The following is a 23,157-nucleotide window of genomic DNA, read 5'->3' on the forward strand; positions in this document are numbered from 1 at the left end:
TAGAGGTAAAATTTTGAAAAAAGACAATGGTTTTGGGCAATTTATTACATATAACAGTGAAAACCCATTAGACTTTGAGCAATATTTTACAAAAAAATTCAAAAATAAACTTACAATTTTTTTTTAATATTTTCTGGAATATTTTACAAAAAATTAAAAAAAAAAATTTAAATCTTTTCTGGAATAATTTTAAATCATAAAATGAAACATAAAAAATTTGAAAAAAATATTTTATTTTAATTTCCATAAAATTGATTTTTCCACAAAATTCAACCCTTTTCAAACATATCATAGGTTGATAAATTATCTATCATATGCCTTTTAAATTTTTTGATTATCTCATTTGATTCAAAAGTTATGAGTTTTGCAAAAAGAAAACTCAAATGGGGCCACTGTGCCACGGAGAAAAAATAATCAGCCCAATTATGAATAAAAAATTCCGCGGGAGTTTGTTCCCCGGGAGTTTTTTCTCATTGAAATTGAATAGGAAAAATGAGAAAAGGGAAAAAACTTCCGCGGAATTTTTATTCATAATTGGGCTGAATATGATTTTAAATTTAATATTAGATAGACCATTAGAAAGTGTTGGAATAAAAATCGTTCATTTTTATGTTCTGCTGTTGGAAGAAGAATTATATTGCAGTACACAGTGGGGCAGAATCAAAATGTTTTGGAAATAAATCTGGCATTAGACAAGGAGTATTCGAGGTGGTAGACAAGGGGCGGCGCTATAAAGGATCGGCATGTAACATTTTTAAACACGTGCCATTTTTTTTGTTTCCCATCCGATTTCAAAGATTTTTATATTTTTGGAAAGCGTTTGGCTAGACTTTTGCCATACATTGGGCTGCTTTTTTAAAAACATAGGGTGTACTTTTGGACCGAATGGACTTGAATTTGTTTTGTTAGTTAGAAAACTAAATTATCAATAATATACAAAAGATTTCAGAGCAATATCAATTTTGGATCCAAAAAAAAAAACATTTTCAATTTAAAGATTCAAAAAATATTAGATTTTTGCTGTTTTTTAGGCGAAAAGGTGACTAAACTCTTTCTTTTTATTAAAAAAAAAACTTTATTTAAGTTTTTATGTTTTTCTGTATGTTATCTTTATGGAAAACATATCGGTATCCCTTCGGAATTTTACCTATTTTTTTTTTTTATCAAAATTTCCACTTTGGGCTACATGTTATAAAATCCCAAATATGAGATCAGAAAACAGCTTTGGAAACCTTGATGAATTCCCTATTTATCCCCTATGGCCAAAATTGTAAGAAATATAATTTTTGGAATTTTCGGTCCAATTTTTAGGAATTGCGGGATTCCCTTTGACCTGATTTAAAAAACGTGGAAAATTTCATTGAGTTTTGTTAATAAAAAAAGATTTTAATAAAAATTAAAATTTGTATCAAAATTTAAATAGCATTGCAAATATTAGAAACAATTTGATTCACATTTATTCCGAATTAATTGTTTTGTTTCGATAAGTAAATTGTTGGTTTAGTGGCATATTTTAGATTCAAAAATATGCCACTTTAAAACTGTAAATATTATTTATAGTAAAAATATTTTTCTTTTAAAATATCAATAATTTATATTCGTGAGTCATTTTCGGAAGTGGGCCTTATATGGGGGCAATGACCAATTATGGACCGATCACCATAAAATTAGGTCGTGTGATTTATGTCTATATGAAAGTTATTTATGTTGAATTTTGTGTATATACCAAAATTTTTAAGAGATTTATGCACGTTAAAGTGATTTTCGGAAGCGGGACTATATGGGAGCTATGACTAATTATGGACCGATCGTAACAAAATTTGGTGACATGATTTTTGTATATATAAAACTTATTTGGAGCGAAATTTGTGTAGATAAATATATAAATTAAACATTTATGACCGATAAAGTCCAATTTCGAGAGGACATTTGTATGGGGGCTAGGTGAAATAATGAACCGATTTCAGCCAGTTTCAATAGGATTCGTCCTTGGGCCGAAAAAATTATACGTACCAAATTTTATCGAAATATCTTCAAAATTGCGACCTGTACTCTGCGCACAAGGTTTACATGGACAGCCAGCCAACCAGCCAGACGGACGGACGGAGGGACGGACATCGTTTAATCGACTCAGAAAGTGATTCTAAGTCGATCGGTATACTGTGTTAGACCAATATTTTTGGGCGTTACACACATCTGCACAAACGCATAATACCCTCCCCACTATGGTGGTGTAGGGTATAATAATGCCACCAGGCTATTTGTAAAAGCTTCTATAGTGTGGCCGGATTTTATTTGAACAATGCTTTATTTCATATGCCACTTCTCCTCGTAGACGAGAAACGAAAACGTCTGACCTATCCGGTATTGCTTAAAAGCCTTTTATAAGCTTTATAACGAGCCTAGAAACGGTCTACAGTTGGGAGTGTGCTTGAACCATTACCTAATCTCATCGTCTAAGGCCCATTTTCTCAATCTCTGGTTATCTGGTTTTTTGTAACAATATATGTATTTCCTATAAATATAATTTTGTATGAGAACTGTCGTTATATCGTCATGATAAAAAATAACTAGAGATTGAGAAAATATATTTATCAACTTTACAAAATTAGATTTTTTAGATTCACAGCCTTCAACTTTGACATCTTGCTCTTCATTGGGACAAGAAAGTCCATAATAAAGTTCGTTAGGAGTTGAATCATGTTCTCAGTTATAATTTAAATAAATATTTATATATTTTTTTAAATAGACCAGTAGCTTGTAGAGTGTCTTGGTGTGGTTAATTATGAAACAGTTGTGAACTAGCAGCTGAAGGAGTTGTACGAAATAAGTCCTTTCACTCTGTTTACACAAACACTAGTACCACTTCCTCTAACCATTAGCAAAATTACAAAAGAGTTTCTACTCTTCCTGGTTGTAAGATTCTCGTTGTTGTTTGTTGATTTTTTTTGTAGCTGTTGCTTTACTTTTTAACTTGACAATTTTCTAACTAGTTTTATTTAAACACTATCATTAGAAATTGCGCACACATATACAGAGGAGGATATATACATAAACACCCAAGGGAAAAACAGGTTGTAGCAGTAAGACATACAAAATAGATAATATTTAATTCAAAACTTCGAGTTCTATAAAACTAGATTGGTGCCTCATATGTCTAACAGTGTGAATGTTGTGGGTTCGAATCCCGACGGACACTTTAATCTCTTAAACTAAGTTAAAATCGAATTAAACTTAGTTCAACCAAAATAGATTAGAATAAAATTTTCCAAAAGAAACTATTTTTCCCATTTCTTTCAAATAACACCATTTGTTGGAAAAACCCTTTCATTTCAGTAGAAACAAAGAGTCACTCCCGTCCAAACAGCTATAAAGAATAGCAAGCATCAAGTAAACTGTTGCAAGTAAACATTACAGAGCAAAGATAAAATTCATGCCAGAAATAAAAACAACAAAAATATTATTATTACTTTAAGATTCTTATGATGATGGTCTTATATGGTCATCATTATTATTAGCATTATGATCATTATCATCTTCGTCTTCATTGTTGTCGTCATCATTCCCATAACTGCATTTAGAAGAAGTATGACTGCTATAAGGCGTGTTGCTAAGAAAAGCTGCAATTTAAGAATATTATTATTTTATAAATACATATTACTTTTACTCTTTCCTTTATTTTTTTTTTCTTGTGTGCTTTAGGACACTTGAAAGAGTCTAAAATAAGCTAATAATGCAGTTGAACTTAGATTGTCTAGTATAAGAGACACAATGCAGGTCATACAAGAAAACTTTGACACGCTTCATGATCTATCTATAGATCAAAGCAAACAGGTTTTTGGAGGTGAAAAATTTAGAAACGAAACATTTAATTAATTTATTAAAGTTATTAATATTTGTACTTTTTAATTAATTAAATTAATATTAAAACAACAAACTCAAAATAGCTTTTATTTTTTTCAGTTTTTAGACTAATTTTGGCTGGTACATATTTTTTAAATCATTATGTAGCTCTTTGCATTGAAAGCTTCCCAAGTCCAAAAGAATCGATAAACTAAATATACCTTACACTTTATGAAAGTAGTATACATAAATAATAGTGGTGAACGTGAGTATATTTTCTGGAAAATTGCGTATTTTAACTAAACCATTGTCTTAAGATACTGAAAGAAAGACAACAAATTCTTTCTTGCAACTAATGGTCAAACTTAAAGCATGAATAGTAAAAAAGTCTCAACTTAATGTGTGGAAATTATAAAAAATACTCGGTAATTATTATGTTAAAATGAGCGTAAAAAAGCTGAACAAATTGGGAAGTGCAAGCTATAGTTACTTGCAAAATGTTAGTTTAAAAATGTTTAAATTAATTAAATATTAGAATTAGTTGTTCTGCCATAGCTCACACAAAGTTTAAAGACTCCCACTATAATAGTACTCCAGATATGAAATAATAAAATTTTACTTCGTATGGGAGGCGCCCAATGTGCCTACATAGGTCAATTGTGAATCTAACCCATCCAGGGACCCACTCAAACACACACAAAAAATTTCATCGAAATCAGCCCAGCCGCTCAGGAGGAGTTCAGTTACTAACACACGCACAGAAGAATTATATATATAAAGAAGAAGAAAGACGAATAACCGGAAAATGGAATTGCTAACACAGTGACAACTGGACAAGGAAACATTGTCATGCCGTGCTCTGCATGTCATAAAATGAAATAACTCAATGCTGCTCCGAATACTTTTGGTTCGAGACGGATCTGAATTGACTTGATTACCTTCTTACTGTTAATTTCAATGGTCTCAACCAAAATACTTGATATAGATGCATTAAGAGACACGACAACATCGTGATCGCGGCGGTCTTGGAAATTCCAATCTGCACAGGCACAATGGGTCAAACATCCTGCAGCCATTCCATGATGTAACAGATCTTTCTTCTGACTCTGATGACCAGCGCAAGTTTTCAAAGCTTTTTGCTTTAAAAGTATATTTTTTGCATATTTAACAGTTTTTATACCCTACACCACAATAGTGGGGAGGGTATTATGCGTTTGTGCAGATGTTTGTAACGCCCAAAAATATTAGTCTAACACCCACCTTAAAGTATCGACCGACTTAGAATCACTTTCTGAGTTGACCGTCCATCTGGCTGGCTGGTCGGTTGGCTGGCTGGCTGGATGTCCATGTAAACCTTGTGCGCAGAGTACAGGTCTTTTCGGCTCAGGGACCAAGCCTATTGAAACTGGCTGAAATCGGTCCATTATTTCACTTAGCCCCCATACAAATGTCCTTCCGAAATTGGACTTTATCGGTCATAAATGTTTAATTTATAAATGTATCTCCACAAGTTCCTCTCGAAATAAGTTTTATAGACACGAAATTCATGTCACCAAATTTTGTTACGATCGGTCCATAATTAGTCATAGCTCCCATATAGACCCGCTCCCGAAAATCACTTTAACGTGCATAAATCGATTAAAAATATTGGTATACACACAAAATTCAATATCGACATAAATCACACGACCTAATTTCACCATATAAGGCCCACTTCCGAAAATCACTCAAAAATATAAATTATTGAAATTTTAAAAGAAAAATCTTTTTGCTCTTTTACTTAGTGTAGGGTATTATATGGTCGGGCTTGACCGACCATACTTTCTTACTTGTTTTATGTTGGATTTTTGAATTAAAAATTCGGCATTTACAAGAGTACATATCTGTAATTTATTCTCACTTAGTTATTGAACATTATAGTGTAAACAAAGTTTTTTTTTGCCTCGAAATTGTCGAATTTTGTGTCAATAAAGCGAGATGATTTGATTTTGAAAAGGAAAACAAAGATAAGGGAGCCAAAAAGTTTGAAAATCAAGAATTGGAGGCATTACTCCATGAAAATTGTTGTAAAACTTTGCAAAATCATTTGGAGCTTTTCAAGCAGCAATTTGAAAATGTTTGCGAATACCAGGATTTATCCAAAAGAAGGGAAATTGGGTACCATACGAATTGAAGCTTAGAGACTTTGAAAGACGATTTTGCATGTCCGAAATTGTGCTTGAACGCTATAAAAGAAAATTATTTTTGCAGCGAATCATTACTTGCGATGAAAAATGGATCCATTACGATAACCCGAAGTGTAAGAGATCGACAACAAAGCCAAATATCTATGGGTCTAAGGTTTCATGCTGCCAGACATGAAACCGCAATACTCCATCATGACAAAAAGTATTTAAAATTAAATGTTTGGTCCAGATCTTGCCCCATTTTACTACTACTTGTTTCGATCGAAATTGGCTTGTTTCGTTCTGTCCTCAAATGATGAGCAGTTCTTTTGGCTCAGAATACATATGTTGCTAGAAAGTTGGGAAATATCATAGCTAACAATGCACTATGTGTCCAAAAGCCAAAATTGCGGCAAAAATTATTTCCAGCATCATACAACTTTGCGTAGAGACCACTGCTGCTAAAATAAGCATTTTCAAAATATTGGCAATACCTCCTCCACTCTTTTCTGATAATACCCCCCACCAACTCACCAAACATTTTCAAAAAAGATCTAAAGCTATATTCTCATAGCTCTTTCCACAAAGTTGCCCTTAAACCCCACCTAACTTTTTTTATAACCCTTTCTAACACAACAACAATTTTCAAAAAAATTTATATTCTCATAGCTCCATCTATAAATAGAATTTCTTCGTTTGTTTGGCGTTTTCTTGGGGCTCTGCTATAAGTAAATTTTGGGTAAGCAATTGTATATGTCATTGACATTCGCTATCGTTATAAAACTTGCAACATTAAGCTCTCAAGTTTCGGTAAAAGTAGTTACACAAAATTTGAGAATGTTTCTAGAAAAAGAAAATTATTTGCTTCAGTGCAAGTAGTTGCAAAAAAATTGAGCATGGAATGAAGCCTGACCTTCCCACAAATAACCACATATGTATCATTCCTTGGGCAAATGCAGGCAACTATACTACAGAAGATAAACAACTTTTTCGTAACTTCACAAAAAAAAAACAAGTAAGAAAGTATGGTCGGTCAAGCCCGACCATATAATACCCTACACTAAGTAAAAGAGTAAAAACATTTTTCTTTTAAAATTTCAATAATTTGCATTTTTGAGTGATTTTCGGAAGTGGGCCTTATATGGGGGCTATGACCAATTATGGACCGATCAACATGAAATTAGGTCATGTGATTTGTGTCTATATGAAAGTTTGATATGTTGAATTTTGTGAGTATACCAACATTTTTAAGCGATTTACGCACGTTAAAGTGATTTTCGGAAGCGGGTCTATATGGGAGCTATGACTAATTATGGACCGATCGTAACAAAATTGTGTATATATAAAACTTATTTGGAGCGCAATTTGTGGAGATACATTTATAAATTAAACATTTATGACCGATAAAGTCCAATTTCGGAAGGACATTTGTATGGGGGCTAGGTGAAATAATGGACCGATTTCAGCCAGTTTCAATAGGCTTGGTCCTTGGGCCGAAAAAATAATATGTAGCAAATTTGAGCGAAATATCTTCAAAATTGCGACCTGTACTCTGCGCACAAGGTTTACATGGACAGCCAGCCAGCCAGCCGACCAGACGGACGGACGGACATCGTTTAATCGACTCAGAAAGTGATTCTAAGTCGATCGGTATACTTTAACTAATATTTTTGGGCGTTACAAACATCTGCACAAACGCATAATACCCTCCCCACTATGGTGGTGCAGGGTATAATTACTAATAAAAACACGAGATTTTACACATAATATAAACATTTAGTAAACTATTTTAAGTTGTTTTTTAAGTTCACACCTCCGGTATTGTAATCCATTTTGGTAAAATCTTAGGTATAACAAATTTTTAAAAAAAAATCACCTTAAATGCATGATTTTTACTTTTATTTTTCTATAAAGTGTCAAATATTTAGTTGATTTTTATTTATTACTAGCTAAAACCCGGTGTGCTTCGCTACCCGTACCGTAAAGATTTACAATATATTTAGTCTATCTAAAATTAGTTTCTGTTCATGTGAAAAACATGGATTTTCTAGATTTAGTCCGCAAACTTGCAAACACTGACGTTGGGCTTTATCAATTGTCATTGCAAATACTAAGCAAATAGGAAACTGTAATCGAATAAAATCAAATGGCATTTCCGAAGTTATAATTCCCAGTTATAAAGGTCGCTCCGATTAGATTGTTCATTAATTGCCTTACTGTAAGTCGAGTGCCATTACAAATACGCAAACAATCATACAAACAAACAAACACACATTGACTTTTATATATGGGGCATTTCATGTCAAGTGAACCAACTTTTGAAATCGATGTCTTCCGATCGGGATGAAATTTGCACCAAGGTTAGCTCTATTGGATAGTAACTCAGACACAATTTTTCAACAACATCGGTCGAGAACTCTCTGAGTTATAGGGGGTAAAATTTTGACAATTTGGTCAAACAGGGGTTTTTTCTTATCCATGTAACTTATTACCTATTGTTCTTAGCAAAATGTGTTCCAAATAGTATAGATAGCTATTTCTTCGATCTTTCGAAAAAAAATATTTAAAAAAAAAAATAAAAAATTTTTAATATTTTTTTTCCGAAATCAAAAACTTTTTTGACTTTTTTTTAAAATACGCTATTTTTTTTATTTTTTTTTTTTTTCTTAAAATAAAGTTTAGATATTTTCCTTGAACACCTACTTGGTCGCTTAGTGGGATGCGAGTGGGATATCTATCAAAATAAATATTTTGTAACTCAAAACATAAAATTTTTGACTTTTTTTGCAAAATCAAAAACTTTGTTGACTTTTTTTTTTCAAAATGGACCCTTTTTTAATCTTTTTTTTTAGGTCAAACAAAAGCTTAGATATTATCCTTGAAGACCCTTTTGGTCGCTTAGTGGGATGCGAGTGGGATATCTATCAAAATAAATATTTTTTAACTCAAGACTTACAATTTTTGACTTTTTTTTTTGCAAATACGATTTTTTTTCCAAATGGGCCCTTTTTTTAAAATTTTTTTTGTAGTCAAAAGAAAGCTTAGGTCCATTCCTTTAAGATATTTTTAGTCCCTTAGTGGGATGCGAGTAGGATATCTATCAAAATAAATATTTTGTAACGCAAGACATACAATTTTTTAATTTTTTTTTGCAAAATCAAAATTTTTTTCCAATATGGGCCCTTTTTTAATTTTTTTTTTTTGCTCAAAAGAAAGCCTAGGTCCATTCCTTTAAGATATTTTTAGTCCCTTAGTGGGATGCGAGTGGGATATCTATCAAAATAAATATTTTGTAACGCAAGACATACAATTTTTTAATTTTTTTTTGCAAAATCGAAATTTTTTTCCAATATGGGACTTTTTTTTAAAAATTTTTTTTGCTCAAAAGAAAGCTTAGGTCTTTTCCTTTAAGACCTATTTTGTCACTTAGGAAGATGTGAGTAGGATATCTATTAAAATAAAAATGTTGTAACTCAAGACATTCAATTATTGACTTTTTTTTTGCAAATTCGAATTTTTTTTCAAAATGGGCCCTTTTTTAAAAATTTTTTTTTAGTCAAAAGAAAGCTTAGGTCCATTCCTTTAAGATATTTTAGGTCCCTTAGTGGGATACGAGTGGGATATCTATCAAAATAAATATTTTGTAACTCAAGATATACAATTTTTGATTTTTTGGCAAAATCAAAAACTTTTTTGACTTTTTTTTAAAATGGGCCCTTTTTGTAATTTTTTTTTTTGCTATAAAGAAAGCTTAGGCCTATTCCTTTAAGATGGTTTTGATCGCTTAGTGGGATGCGAGTGGGATATATATCAAAATAAATGTTTTGTAACTCAAGACATACAATTTTTGTGTTAAAACATTTATTTTGATAGATATCCCACTCGCATCCCACTAAGGGACTAAAAATATCTTAAAGGAATGGACCTAGGCTTTCTTTTGAGCAAAAAAAAAAATTAAAAAAGGACCCATATTGGAAAAAAATTTTGATTTTGCAAAAAAAAATTAAAAAATTGTATGTCTTGCGTTACAAAATATTTATTTTGATAGATATCCTACTCGCATCCCACTAAGGGACTAAAAATATCTTAAAGGAATGGACCTAAGCTTTCTTTTGACTACAAAAAAAATTTTAAAAAAAGGGCCCATTTGGAAAAAAAATCGTATTTGCAAAAAAAAAAGTCAAAAATTGTAAGTCTTGAGTTAAAAAATATTTATTTTGATAGATATCCCACTCGCATCCCACTAAGCGACCAAAAGGGTCTTCAAGGATAATATCTAAGCTTTTGTTTGACCTAAAAAAAAAGATTAAAAAAGGGTCCATTTTGAAAAAAAAAAGTCAACAAAGTTTTTGATTTTGCAAAAAAAGTCAAAAATTTTATGTTTTGAGTTACAAAATATTTATTTTGATAGATATCCCACTCGCATCCCACTAAGCGACCAAGTAGGTGTTCAAGGAAAATATCTAAACTTTATTTTAAGAAAAAAAAAAAAATAAAAAAAAATAGCGTATTTTAAAAAAAAGTCAAAAAAGTTTTTGATTTCGGAAAAAAAATATTAAAAATTTTTTATTTTTTTTTTTAAATATTTTTTTTCGAAAGATCGAAGAAATAGCTATCTATACTATTTGGAACACATTTTGCTAAGAACAATAGGTAATAAGTTACATGGATAAGAAAAAACCCCTGTTTGACCAAATTGTCAAAATTTTACCCCCTATAACTCAGAGAGTTCTCGACCGATGTTGTTGAAAAATTGTGTCTGAGTTACTATCCAATAGAGCTAACCTTGGTGCAAATTTCATCCCGATCGGAAGACATCGATTTCAAAAGTTGGTTCACTTGACATGAAATCCCCCATATATATAAGGGTTTCAAATGTAGTTCATACAAAATTTTAACGCTTTACATACTACAATTATACAGATAGATATGAATTTTAGTATTTAGATTGTTTGGGAAGTGCCACGCCCACTATTTCAGTCCGCCCATTCTTGTCCTAAATATTAAAATTGATGGTAGAATATCCGTACAAAATGTATGGATTATATCTCTTATTGTATCCCATATATTAGATTTTTTAAATAATCATCATATGGGAGGTGCCACGCCCTCTGTGGCTACTACTCCCATTTTTGCCGCAAATATTTAAACAAACAGTGGAATTGCTCATGCAAAATTTGAGGACTATAGCTATTATAGTTTCCTAAATATTTGATTTTAAAAATTAACTTTGTATGGGAGGTACCACGCCCACTTAAAATTTCAAAACAAAAAGTAGCCTATAGCTCCTTCCAGACATACATAAATATACTGTAAAAATTTCAAGCAAATCGGTTCAGCCGTTTAGCCGTCTATAGATCCCAAACTAAAAATAATAAACATACATACATACAGACACACATTCACTTTTATATATATAGATATTTCCTTTAGCTTTAGTTTGATTTAGAATTTCTTTAGCTGAAACTTTTCGTACTCCATTTGATTTTTCTGAATTAGTATCAAGCTTATATTCGTCTAAAATTAAGTGGAACTGGAATGTAGACAATTGACAACAATATGCATTACAGGGTTAAAAAATGTAAACTTTCACAGCTGCTGTATATAAACTGAGTGGCCAAATGGCAATTTTAAGTCATAATCCCAATATTTAAGGCTACTCTGTGATCGTCACTACAGCAGCTACTTGCTTTATATTGGTCTGATGAACATGACAACATCTGCAGTTGTGAAGCCAGCAAAATAAAGGAATTCTCAGCTAAACCAGAGAATAACTTGTTGGTCAATCAGGAGAAGCAGAATGAATTGATCATTTAGAGACTACAACTTGAGAGCAAGAGTAGGTAAGTTATTGGTCTACCGTCTGCTTTCTCTCTTACTACACGAATAAGTATGAAATTCCAAATCCTGAATTTTCTTTCTGATGATGAAATAATCGTTATGAGTTGGAAGTTAAGTTTATGCCCAATTTGCTGAACCTTTCCATAGTTAGCCTAATTGTAGCCGATTCCTGAGATCTCATTGCTCAAACCTGGGAAAAGAGCCACAGAGTATCGTATGAGCTGATCTTTCTGTTATTGGCTGTTGCGAAGATTCCACATCTTACAGTGGCTTATCATCAGCGTCATCGTCGTCATTGGTCCATATTTCTTTGAGAACGACGATGAATTGAATACTATGACACCAACATCATGTTGTCTAAACACTAGCTTAATAGGCTAAAAATAGGCTGTAAATACTTTCCACGTCGAATTTCATTACAGTACACCAGAGGCCATTATATTAACCATCATGTTAACAATATATTTAACCCTATAAATAATTTAAACCTCCATTACTAAATATTCATTTCCCCAAATCGTTAAAAACCAAATTAAACTCTTTGGTTTACTTAATATTAACATGACATTTAAAATGTAAACATGTTTCCATTTTACAACATTTTCTGCGTCAATTTATTCCTTACTTAATGACCTTCGACAAAATAAAATAAAACAAGAAATGCTTCAACAAAAATCCTTAACCAAATAAAACGTATTTATTCCTACATCACATACCACAATAGTAATACTGGCAGTTACATTGAATACATGTCTAGTGAAGTTTTTGTGCGTTCATTCATTAAAAATTCGTTGCATGTTCGAACAATAACAATATCTTTGTCAAATATAAAAACTGTAACCCTATACGAGTAGTCCCGTCCAGTAGTGCTCCAATCAATATACGAGTACCATGATATTGAATATTTTACCAACCCATAACAGTGCAAATGAAAATTTGCTTCTTTTTTTTTTTGTTGGCCTTTGTTTTATCTAGCTGCGCCATTGACCAGCCAAGTGTCTATGTATTTGTTGTTGTTTTACTGGTTTGCCCAGCAAATTAAAAGCGTTAAACCCATTTCAACATTTATGGGTCCCTTTTCATTTCGGTTTAACAAACTGAATATGAGAAGTACGGAAGAGATGTGGAAACAAGAAGAGAAAAGGGGAGAGGGATTGAAATTGAAATGAAATGTTGGAATTGTAAGGAAACACATTACAATTAAATTAAATATAACATTAACATTCCATGTGTGCGATGAACTACTTTTCGTTTTTGTACTAAATACTATTTTTTACAGCATACTCACACATACACACGCACATGGTCATGCACACAGATACTATATATTCAATGAAATGTTATCAACACATTTGTCAGAGCAGAGTTTTGAAAGAATTTATTATTTGATTGAATTGTGTGATTGGAAAACTTGAAGAACTTGTGATAAAGTTTACCAAATTTGTGTTTTTCAAACTCTGAATAATAAGACCTTAATGTTGAACGCTAATGCCACTAGGTTCTGTAGAATTAGAAGAAAAGACGAAATTTTAAAATATTTATATGGTGTCAAATTCCCATTCATTACAACGCACGTGGGGAAAATGAAAAAAAGTGGAAATAAATCTGTAACTTTTAAACTGATAGTCCGATTTTTATAAAATTCTCATGGCTACACAGGAGTTTAAGTTTTGAATTTGGACTTTAAACATTAAGAGGTGGCTTAGCCTCAAAGTGGCGTATCTCCTGCAAAATTAAAAATGATGCCCAAATCTTGTTTTCAATTCGACTTGAAAGATTTATATATATATGTGAATCTAATAGAAGGAACCTACAAAAAATATTGCTAAAGCTATATACTATCTCTTTTAGTTTTCGAGATATTCGAATGGATATTCGAAATATTCGAATTTCGGTCGAATGGTCACCGAAAAACAAGTACGAGAATAAATATTTAAAACCATTAAACAGTATAGGGAAGACTTGAACATTAAAGGGAAACTTGAATCAGGAAGAAAAAAGGTCTTACAGATATGGTGAGACAAAAGAAGTCGAACATTTTGGTCAAGCAGGTGTTTTTTCTTATCCATGTAACTTATTACCTATTGTTCTTAGCAAAATGTGTCCCAAATAGTATAGATAGCTCTTTCTTTAATCTTTCAAAAAAAATATTTTAAAATATAAAAAAATTTTTAATATTTTTTTTCCGAAATCAAAAACTTTTTTCACTTTTTTTTTAAAATGGGCCTTTTTTTTTCTTAAAATAAAGCTTATATATTTTCCTTGAACATCTATTTGGTCGCTTAGTAAGATGCGAGTGTGTTACGGCCCGCCTGCTGTCTAACGAATTTTAGGATTGCTCTCGGCACGTAGGGGTTAAGGTCTAGCTCGTCGGCAACCGGGGTGAGTCTTTGCAATCCGTCATTCGCAGCCGTAAACAAAAATATACGTGCCTACAAAAATATTGAACTCTAAAACCAAAAAAACACATAACTATTTACACTACATACTGAAACTACAAATGATAAATAAACTAATGTCCAAGGGCCAGATGTGGCATGCCCTGTTCTCTTGTGTCGCCCTCCCTACCTATGATTCTCTAATCCCTTTAATATATGTATTGTAGAGAATCCCATAAATAACTACGATCAACGATTAAGTCGAAATGAAAGAGAAACTTATTGATTCATATTTACAATAACAACAAATACTTTATTTGTCATATTAAGTTGAGCTTTAAAAAGAATAAAGCAAACTAATATTCATAACACACAATGTTATGACGTCACGGGAATTTACTTATATTATTAAGAACAAAAAAATGTATGTAACATAAGAATATTACAACAACAAAACTAACATAATATTAGGGAACATTAACAGAGTATTTTTGAGAATTTACATTTACGTATAAGTACAAGTAAAAAGAGTGGGTATTCACGATATTAATTCATTGGTAAAATTTTACGTTATCATAGAAAATTTAAATATGGAATTTATAAAAATAAAATAAATTATGCTAAAGAAAAATAATATACAATATAGTTTTGTACTCACTCACTTTTTCCTTCAGCAGGCCAGTCCTCCGGATTGTGAAGTTGTTAGAAGTCCGATGATGTACGATGATTATTTTTCTTTGGTTTTACACAATAATTTCCTTTATAATTATAAATTCCGAATAGGTGTCTCTTAATTTAAAAATTTATTGGTTAACCCCTTTCTCGTTGTACTTATAAGTAGACTTATGTAATAAATTTAAATTCTAGCACTAGTGGCTCAGTAAAATATTCAAGTTCCGTTAGATTCAGAAGAAGATTTTCTATAAAGTTGAAATATTGGTGATCCAAAATAAATCCGTCAATATAGCAGGTGTCCACAAAATAATTCCCTTCTACTTAGAAGCCTTGGTTTTATAATGGGCAATATATCGATTCCACATATACTTGAGTTGGACGACTTGAGACCCCTTAGAAATATAGGGCAACCGTCCAGCTTTTAACAATGATCTCGGTATAGTGGACGAATTGTAGATTTCTAGAATCCCAAACAAATTTATTAGGAAAAGGCACCTTATATAAAATCACTGTACTTACAATCAATTTCTCGAACAATCTATTTGAAATCTCAAACTAAAATTGAAGGGTACGTTGTGAATAGTCAACACGTTTTATATATTGATTTAATGTATAACGGAATTTGATTCTCACTTATTCAGTTTTAATAAAGAATTAAAAGTTTTTAACATTCATTAATATCAATCAAGTCGATCGGAGCATCGAAACAAAAAAAATATTTAAAACACTAAAAGAAGTAAGTAGAGGGGCAAACAGAACAAAAAAATATTGAGTGCGATTTACCTATTCTGCATTGTCTAATACGCCCTATATACACACTTACATACTCTTATACATATTAAAGACAACAACTTTATACAACAATGATCAATGTAATATTAACAGTGATGTTACTCAAATACTTAGAAAAAAAAAACTCTCTCTTTTCATAGCAGTACTGTGGTCAGATGAGATAACATTTTATACAAAATTATTATTAATTTATCAACCGTTACAAGTGGCATATCTATTAAAATAAATATTTTGTAACTCAAAACATACAATTTTTGACTTTTTTTCGCAAAATCAAAAACTTTGTTGCGACCCTTTTGGTCGCTTAATAGGATGCGAGTGGGATATCTATCAAAATAAAAATGTTGTAACACAAGACATACAATTTTTGAAATTTTTTTCCAATATGGGCCCTTTTTATAAAAAAAAAATTTTTTTGCTTAAAAGAAAGCTTAGGTCTTTTCCTTTAAGATATTTTTTGTCGCTTATGGGATGCGTGTGGGATATCTATCAAAATAAATATTTTGTAACCAAGACATAACATTTTTTAATTTTTTTTGCAAAATCGAAATTTTTTCCAATATCTTAAAGGAATGGACCTGAGCTTTCTTTTGATTAAAAAAAAAATTTTAAAAAAGGGCCCATTTTGAAAAAAAAAATCGAATTTGCAAAAAAAAAGTCAAAAATTGTAAGTCTTGAGTTAAAAAATATTTATATTGATAGATGCCCACTCGCATCCTACTAAGCGACAAAATAGATCTTAAAGGAAAAGACCTAAGCTTTCTTTTGAGCAAAAAAAATTTTTTTTATAAAATGGGCCCATATTGGAAAAAAATTTCGATTTTGCAAACAAATTTCAAAAATTGTATTTCTTGAGTACCAAAAGGGTCTTCAAGGAAAATATCTAAGCTTTGGTTTGAACTAAAAAAAGAGATTAAAAAAGGGTCCATTTTGAAAAAAAAGTCAACAAAGTTTTTGATTTTGCAAAAATCATCAAAAATTGTATGTTTTGGTACACATTTTGCTAAGAACAATAGGTAATAAGTTACAGGGATAAGAAAAAACACCTGCTTGACCAAAATGTCAAACTTTGACTCCCTCTAACTCAGAGAGTTCTCGACCGATCTTGTTGAAAAATTGTGTCTGAGTTACTATCCAATAGAACTAACCTTTCATCCCGATCGGAAGACATCCAAAAGTTGGTTCACTTGACATGAAATGCCCCATATATATTCTGGATCCTTATAGATAGGGGAGTCGATTAAGCCATGTTCGTCTGTCCGTCTGTCTGTTGAAATCAATTTTCTGAAGACCCCAGACATCTTCGGGATCCAAATCTGCAATAATTCTGTCAGACATGCTTTCGAAAAGTTTCCTATTTAAAATCAGCAAAATCGGTTCAGAAATGGCTTAGATATGAGGAAAAAACCAGGAAAACCACGATTTTTTACCTATATCTGGATTACTAAGTCATTAATATAGACAATATGGATATCTAATGATAGATATTTCAAAGACCTTTGCAACGGTGTATATAAGACCACAGTAAGTTGGACCTACAAGGGGTCAAAATCGGAAAAAATATTTTTTAAACCGAATTTTTTAACCAAAAAAAAAAAAAAAATTCTTTTTTTAAAATTATAAAAAAAAATTTAATTTTAATTTAAAATTATTTAAAAATAATAAAAAAATTAAAAAACAACTTTAAAAAAAAAAAAAATTGTTTACATTAAAATTTTTAAAATTTGTATTTTGAAGTATAGTTGGGTGAAGGGTATATAAGATTCGGCACAGCCGAATATAGCTCTCTTACATGTTTAATATATTTTTGTTCACTGCATTGCCGACTACTGCATTACCAAACAACGGAGAAAATCACAAGATGAAGATGCAGAAAACCTAATACTGGGTTGAAGTCGTATAAAGTTCAGAAAGTTTCAGATTAAAAAAAAACATACAGAAAATCATTAAACATTTATATAAATCGTTTGGGAACAAAAATTTGGAAATTACAGATTTTTTCCCCATTTTTTTTTGAAAAGTTCCCACGCTAAAGTGACAGGTCAAACAAAGTATTAAACTAAAACCGGTCCCCATTCTGTCAGTTTCATTCCCTCTAGACTTGTTTCATGAATTAACCTTCTCTAAGACCTGTCTACAAGTATCAATAACTGTATAAAGTACGACTGCAGAGACATTACCAAAAAGTTAATGGTGAAATGAATAAACGAGAGTATGATAGTGTGAGTTCTTTTTTTTTTTTTTTGGCCATAAGTATCCATGTGTCTGTACATGTGTTTGTAAAGGATATTTGGCTTGAGTATGGAATAAAGGAAATAAGATTCAATGTAAACATGTTCTTAAAATATGCTTAAAGTGTTGTACATTAAGTTCTGTTTTTCTTTCCTTCAGTTTCATTTATTCCCATTTTCCTTTGCAGTTTTATTTTCTTTAAGGATTTTCATGTTTTTCACTTTTTTACTTTTTTTCTGAAACTCCAGTATACAGTATATGTGTATAGTAGCATTAATGGTATGTAACTTTAATTTTACATGCATGTAATATTTGTTGTATGGGTCATTTTGCATTAAGATTGTGTTCGTTTTTTGGTTTGAATTTTTTGTTTGTTGATATAAATGAAAGACTTAATGGGTGATTGTTAAAGGAGAAATGGAAAATTATTTTGTTTAACTTTGAAGTTTTTATGTAGTTTCTATTGTCTTTAGGAAATGAAATGAAATTGTGGTTAGATATAGAATTAAAATACTATTTTAACAAATATTGGGGTTCGGAATTAATTAAAAAACATATTTTCTTGAAAGAGATTTCGTGATCACAGAGTTTTTGAACTTTTCTGATGGTAGGTAACATGGTTACTGTGTCTGGTCAACGATTCAGAACTATGATCAACAAGTTTTTATTGCCGGAAATTTATGAATTGGAATTGGAGAACAATGCAAATTTGTAGGGAGAGCTGAAGTTGTAAGAATGATCAACCAATTTGATTCCAGAAGCTTTAAAAAAACATATCGTACGATGCTCTCGCCAGAATTATTGAAATAATAATTTGACCGATATCTTCTGCATAAACTATTGGATTGAAGGTTCAAATAAACAAACAAAAATATAAAGAGTGAGATACAGTTTCAGAAAAATAATATTTTGATATTTAAAGTCATTATCAACAATTTTTACCATAAATACAAATATCTCAAAGAAAGATAAATATGAGAACACAGCATTTTTCAACCTAAAATTTTCACAGTGTGTATGAGGCAAAATTATCTGCTTAAATGTCAGGCTGTGTTAGATCAAAGATATTATGTATTGGTGGATTTGAGTATCAAGAGAACAGTGTAAGTAAGGATATATAAACAGAGTGTAGCCAGTTGAAGAGATTACAGAGCAGTTGTAATGAGGAGTGCCAAGTTATTCAGCATTATATACAAAATCACAAGACAGAAGAACAAACAGCCAATACCAAGATTATTGTTTTGTATCACAGTCAAAGTGCCAGTAGAGGGGTCTACAGATAAAGGATCTCAGTGCTGACTAAACGAGAAAAGTCATGACTCATGACTCATGAGAGAAAGATTTCGGCTATAGAGTAGAAATCACAAGACAACAAGACATGTACTGATAATATTTGCAGATTGTAGAAATTTATCACGTTATTAAATTTTTTGATTCCTTTTCATTCCAAAATATAGAGGAATTGAGAGGATGAGTCAGTCTATAGATTCTGGTTTTCACAAAGGATGTTGGTCGTTTTGTAGGCTATGTATCAGTGGGTCTACCCTTAATATAGGCATGTTGTTAAAATTTAAATGCGAAATCTGGCATTTGTCTCTCGAAAATTCGCTCAAAGGTTTTCAACAAGAATGACGAGGGTCTGTATGTTTTTGGATTGGCGTAACAATCTTTTAATATTTTAAATACTGATAAGTTTATAATGTTGATAAAGCTCCACTCCAGCCCTATGGTCTTGGACTGACTTTGGCGCATAAAACAGACTGGATTTAACCTGGACTGTATTTCGGAATTCGACTTAAAAAAACACACAAGAAAGAGTCTAATGGGGTCAAATCGCACTGTATCACAACCACGTGAGATGACCATGCCCTCAAATCGCTCTTGCAGAATGTGTCATGAGCTGTGTGGCACTTGTTGAAACCACATGTCGTTGGTGTCCATATCATGGAATTCAGGCCAAAAGAAGGTGGTACTCATCGACCTATTGCATTCGCCGTTGACGGTGATGAACTGGTCAGCCCAAAATCCACACTAAACAGTGGTTTTTTCGGGATGCAAGTGGATTGGTATTGTCCCGAATTCGACAATTTTTTTTTGTTGACGTGTAAAATGGGCGAAGCTCGCGGAACGTTACCCGAACAGAACATGTAGCTTCAACAATATGGCCGATATCATATGTCAAAGTTCGAAAGACCCTTTATAAATGCCAATAAATGTAAAAACCAACATTAAATGTAATGATAGATTCATATCGTATTCGAAAAATCAAGATATGTTATAAAGCCGAATAAATACATGATTAAATGTAAATTTGCTAAACTGTGTAGACCAGGCGCGGATCCAGGGAAAGGAAAGTTTCTATATAAGAAATGTTACTTTATTAAAAGCACCCCCTCCCTCCAAATTGATTGACCTGGAGTGCCAGGTGTAGACCCTATACAATATTTATCCAACATTTGTTAATCTCCGTTCCAAAAAACTTACATAACCTGCAAACACATACAACATAAACAATAAAAACTAATTCGATATGGTGTCATGAGGAAATTATATGAATTGAAGCTATTAATTTTTGCTCTTACTCAATACAATAGCTACTATACAAATACTCGTATTAAAGTCAACACAAACAAAATAGAAAAACGACCTCAAACAAAAAAAAAAATACTCCTTGCTAATCATATATCCCTATATGTATGTATGAGAAAAGCATACATTCACAAGAAAGAAAATCAATTAAAATGTAACATTACGACTAAACTTATTTCTCCTACTCAGGGTTTAAATGACAGTAAAGTTAATTGCTCATAGGTTTAACAAGTCAAATTCATTGGAAGGGTGTTTGGGTTTAACTTAGGCAGAAATTAATATACAATGAATGATGATGATGATGTTATTTGTTCAAGGTGGTTTGAGATTTGTTTTTCTTAAAAAAGAATTTTCCAAGTAAGTTATAAGCAGTTATCCTCAATCAAATATTTCATAAAATAATTGCCTTAGGTTAAGTAAAAGGAATTACAAGTTTCGTCCATATTAAAATTTTAATATCGAATGATAAACCTCAATGGCAAACAATTCATTTAAATTTCTCATCTTTGTCATTTAATTATGTAGAATGTAATTTAATTCATTCATTCATTAAATTCTTAAAATTTACAACCATAAATTAATTTTGCCATTTCTACCGTCGAAATGTTACATTTTAAATGTTGAAACCAAAAACAAAAAAATCCTACAAAACAAAAAAAATAAACGAAAAACAAAAATAACAACGAAATCAACAAATTGCCAATTACTTGCAACCAACTGTCAACATCACCGCAGACATGTCAATGTGATAGACACTGAACAGTGGGTGGGTTTCATTTAAATTGCAATGATTCTATATTTGTATATGTTATACATAGATTCATTTACTGGTGTAATCCCATGAATTCCATTTAATTTAAATTACTTATTTAAGGAAAATAGATAATTGTGTGTATTTCCCAGGATGTTATTCTGTATCTGGGTAATTGCTTTTAAACACAAACAGCTGGATATCTAAAATGGCGTTTGGCGCTTTAAATAAGTATTTAGGTGGTTAATTGAAATTATTGAGAAAAGTTGTTTGTAGTATTATTAAATGTTTTCCATCTTCCAGGTGATGACTGTGCTGGTAATAACTACATGAAGGTTGGGTTATAAGGGAAGCCAGTGATAACGTCGGGCAAAAATAGATTGCACAATGAAGCAGTCCTAGTTTCCGATACAGCAGGGTAATTCTTTAAAAATCATTAGAAGGAAGATTCAATCTCCTCAAATGCGCACTAGGGTGGCACTTTTTCCCAAAGTCTAAAATAGCCCTCCGTCATTATCATATTTTCCAAAAAATGAAATGTTAATAAAAATCGAATTAGAAATAGTTTTTAAACCCACCATCAAGAAATATGGGGAGTAAATTGACCCACAAATGTATACTATGGGTCTATATGAAATTCTATGATGAACTAGCTATGTCCGTCCATCTGTCTGTTGAAAACATGATAGGGCCCAAATGAAATGAGTTAGCTGGCTGAAATTTTCCACAAATACTCTTTGTTAGTAAGGTTTGTTTGGTATTGAAAATTAATTATACGATTTTGCACAAATGTTCAGCATTTATATAATTAGGCGACATACAAGAATTTTAGACCTTGCGAACAATGAAGGAAGCAACACTGCTAGCAGACCTGCAGATAATCACGTAATTAGAGACGCCGACCTGTATCAGTCATATACGCGCATTTATTAAAAATAGACCATCTGGTCTGAGGAGATCCATAAATTTAAGTTTGTTAATATGCCTAACAATTATATTATTTTATGATCTCCTACTTCAAACATATATTATTGGAGTGAAAACTTAAGGCCGTGATTTATTCATTAAACCACTGTTCAGTTTAAACAGAAACAAAATATTACAAATATTTAATACACATGCTTTTATTAAAAACACTAGAAATTCAACTCTTAATATGAAAAATATTCCTACAAGTGATGTATAAAGTCATCACTATTTATTTTTGCCTTTTCAATAATATAAATTTTTCTGGTTAAAATATTTCGACAACGTTGATAATAAACTTAATTGGATTTAATAGAGAAATTTTTTGTTGTTTTTACTCGTATGTTTATTCGTGAGATTAAAACGAATAATAATTTGTAAAATAAATCTGTAAAAATTACTTGAGTAATATGAAACGTTGTTAAACATTGTTGGGTTCGTATGATATTTTTTGTACGGTTGAAACAAAAATGTAAAGTTTTACAAAGTCAATGTACATATCGCTCATTTGCTGCAACAACGTCATAATTCCAAAAAAGTCGTTTCGAGAATAACGGCTTTGAATGTTTTATGACATTTTACTATTTCTTAAACAAATTTTCAAAAGATCCTGCGATTTCAGAAATAAAACCTGATTTAAATAATAGATGTTAATATCTTTCTAATCTGTATATAACCCAAATTGTTACTTGTCAAATATACGAGAAAACATGAATTTAAATTTAGACGTTTACAACAAAAAAAAAAACACTCTCACACCAAAAATAATTGACTTTTTTGAAAACTGATAAAACTATATGAAAGACCAAAGAACGGCGCATATTTTGTATTACTCAGTTCAAAACACCCGGATTTAGAGTTATGACGTTGTTGCAGCAAATGAGCGATATTATTATTTTTATATTTAAATATATCTCAAATCAGA

This window comes from Calliphora vicina, chromosome 2, assembly GCF_958450345.1.
Source record: "Calliphora vicina chromosome 2, idCalVici1.1, whole genome shotgun sequence".
In the NCBI taxonomy this organism is placed as follows: domain Eukaryota; kingdom Metazoa; phylum Arthropoda; class Insecta; order Diptera; family Calliphoridae; genus Calliphora; species Calliphora vicina.